The following is a 3,739-nucleotide window of genomic DNA, read 5'->3' as shown; positions in this document are numbered from 1 at the left end:
TGATAAATCGTCCACCAATCTTGACCCCACATTTCTCCTCATAGAGCCCAGCCTCCTGGATAATCTGTTCTCCATATAGGTTGAAAAGGTATGGAGATACATGAAATAGGTTGTCAAAATCAAGGTCAGTATTTAAACTTTGTTGTTGGTATGTGCCAGCAAGTCAGAAGCGGTTCATAGCTGGTCCTCCAGGGGTTTTCAGAAGCTGTAAATCCCATGGGAGGAGGCTGCCCCATTTTTCGTTGACAGAGCAGTTGGTGGATTCAAACTGTATGCCTTTGGGTCGGCAGTGCAACTCTTTACCCACTAAGCGACCAGAGCTCCACTGAAACGTTGTTGTTGTTGTTGTTGTTGTTATGTGCCATTGAGTCACGTGCGACTTACAGCGACCCTATGTACAACAGCCCTAAACTCTGCTCTGTCCTGTGCCAATCGCAGTGCCTCTGAAACACCCATCCCGATTATCCCAGTCACTGAATCAATCCACCTCATAGAGGGCCTTCCCCTCCTGCACTGTCCCTCCACCCTCGCTAGCACCACAGCTCAAAGGCATCAATTGCAAAGACCATGGCCTGTATCAGATGCACCTTAGTCTTCAGAGTGACATCATTGCTCTTCAGTACTTTGGAGAGGCTCCTAACAGCGGTCTTTCCCATCACAATACATCTTTTCATTTCCTGGCTGCTGGTGCCAAGAGTGTTGAATGTAGAGCCAAGCAAATTAAAGCTGTTAACAATCTCTTCTCCATCCATCCTGATGCTGCCAATTGGCCCAGTGGTGAGAAGCTTTGTCTTCTTGATATTGAGCCTCAATCCACATTGGAGGCTGCAGTCCTGACCCTCTGCAGCAAGCGCTTCAGGTCCTCCTCAGTTTCAGCAAGCAGGGTTGTGTCATCTGCATAACGCACATTGTTGACAGATCTTCCACCAATCTGATGCCACATTTCTCCTCATAGAGTCCAGCTTCTCGGATAATCTGCTCTGCATATAGGTTGAAAGGTATGGAGACAGGACACATCCCTGGCAAACGCCTTTCCCAATTTTGAACCATGCAGTGTTTCCTTTCTCTGTTCTGATGACTGCCTCTTGGTCTAAGTATAGGTTTCACATTAGAACAATCAAGTGTTCCGGGATTCCCATTCTTCTCAGAGTCAGCCACACTTTATGATCCACACAGTCAAACGTCTTTGCATGGTCAATGAAACACAAATAGACATTCCTCTGGTATTCCCTGCTTTCAGCCAAGATCCATCTAACTTTAGCTACAATATCCCTAGTACCAGGACCCCTTCTAAACCCAGCCTGGACTTCTGGAAGTTCTCTGCTGATGTGCTGTTCCAGTCATTTTTGGATAATATTCAGTAGAATCTTGCTTGCATGTGAAATTAATGAGATTGTTCTATAGTTTCCACACTCTGTTGGGTCACCCTTCTTTGGAATGGGAACAAATATAGATCTCTTTCAGTCAGCTGGCCAAGTGGTTGTTCTCCAGATTTCTTGGCACAACTTGGTGAGCACGTCCAGCGCAGCATCTGTTAGCTGAAATATGTTAATTGGTATACCATCTATTCCTGGGGCCTTATTTTCTGCCATTTCCTTCAAAGTAGCTTGAACTTCTTCCTTCATCACCATAGGCTCTTGGTCATACGTTGTTTCATTAAATTCTTCTGTGTCTGCCAATTCCTTTTGATCAGTGACTCAGTATATTCTTTCCATCTTTTTTTAATATTTCCTGGATCATTTCATATTCTGCCTAAAGCATCCTTGATTATAGCAACTCGAGGTTTGCATTTGTTCTTCAGTTCCTTGAGCTTAAGAAATGCAGAGCAAGTTCGGCTCTTTTGATTTTCTGACTCCAGCTCCTTGCACAATTCATTGTATAGAGACTGCAAAAACATGAGCATCAAGTCTTGAAAATTCTATATTCTGGCTTTCTTTTGTAGTAAACTGAAATTCTGAGGTTTGAGGTGCTTAGAAGATGTCACTGTTATGTTTTATTCTGTATGTATGTACATACTTTGAAAACAAATGTACTGTTTAGAATACATCTGTAACTAACCCGTGCTAATTAAACAGTCCTCAGAGCAGCAGTGAGGCCTGAAAAATAGAAACTAGATGCTATTCTGGGCTTCACTCACTGAGTCATTATTACGTTCAAAACAAGTTAGTCAGTTTGAGATGATTCACCTTTTACAAAAAAATACAGTAGCACCATCACTATACTCACATTAACCCAACATTTGGCATCCTTGTGAAATCCTTACAAGCAGAGGACACTATGAACTTAGTCAGAATATGTTCATTTTAGTTATCCATTTGGGATCTTAGAAAAACATCTAAAATTATGAATATTTTAAAGTAGAAATTATCTCAACATATACTTCATTCACCAGTGTTATATATCACCAAGTGACACACAGCTGACCATCCAGCAGGTTTTCAGACAGCAAATTACAGAGAAGGAACAGAAGGAGACTGCCCACCTTTCTTCCATGGAGTAGCTGGTGGATTTGAACCACATGCCTTTGGGAAAGCAGTACAACTCCTTACCATCACCTCTGTGTGTGTGTGTGTGTGTGTTTGTGTAGTGGAGAGAGAGTGAGAGCACATAGAAATATATATATATGAAAAAATGGCATATGTATATAATGTATATAAAGCATGTTTTTGTGTACCATAGAGTCGGAACCAACCCAGAGCTTACCCTCTGGCAGGCTTTCAGAGGCAGTTAATCACACAGAAGAAGATTGTTCAACCTTCTACCACAGAGCAGTTGGTGGCCTCAAACTGCATACCTTTGGGACTGCATTGCATATGAAATATGTATCTTTATATTTGAACTGTCTGCTGAGACAAGTATCTATTTTAAAATACTTCATTTAATCACAAATACCACAGGATTTTTTAAAAATTGCCTAAAGCTGCAATTTCACAGTTCACATGAACAGAGCTGCAGATACCTCTTTTTTTAAAAAAAAAAAACACAACAACACTTGAACAATAGTTTCTTTTTTAAACAGTAGTTGCTGTATTTGTGGGTACCTGGGAAGCATCACAAACTTGCTTATTTGCATGTTCATTCATTCAACAAATACTAATTTAGTACCAAATAGTCTTTTAATAGATTATTGAAATTAAGCTCTGTTTTTATGAGCAAAAAGGCAACTGAATATCATAAGTTTGTACATTTTGTTTGTTGCTTTAGTGCAAATGCAATAAGGTAAAGCCAGCACTTTAATTGGCAAAAGTGCCATCGCCCCATGCTTGCTTGGTACAAGCTGATTATGCTGATTATAAAGGTATGAAGAAACACACTGGCGTTCTTTGGAAAGACTGTACTTCCTCATTCACTTTTATGAGTTTTGTTAATTTAAACCTAACAACTCACACTAGTAGACATATTTCCAGGGTGTATTCTTAAATTATTATTCTCTTAAATATTTTATTTGATGGAGAAATTCTGATAGGAAAGCCTCTTACAGTATCAAACTAATTACTAGGTAGACTAATAAATAATAAGATACATTTTCTTCAGTTGTTTGTTTTTTTTTAAAGTATGCAATCAACATCCATTCAAAAGATAACCCTATGCAATCAACATCCATTCAAAAGATAACCCTAGAAACCAAAGTGAGGAAAAGCCAGGCTAAAAGAGAACTCCTCAGTTACAGATAAAGCAATAAAGTCTACTACCAGAGGCGGGGGGAAATATGTTAATTGGTATACCATCTATTCCTGGG

The sequence above is a fragment of the Elephantulus edwardii genome, unplaced genomic scaffold (genome assembly GCF_000299155.1).
Source record: "Elephantulus edwardii isolate Elephantulus edwardi_28Jun2011 unplaced genomic scaffold, EleEdw1.0 scaffold00077, whole genome shotgun sequence".
Taxonomy (NCBI): Eukaryota; Metazoa; Chordata; class Mammalia; order Macroscelidea; family Macroscelididae; genus Elephantulus; species Elephantulus edwardii.
This window is presented reverse-complemented; position numbering follows the sequence as displayed.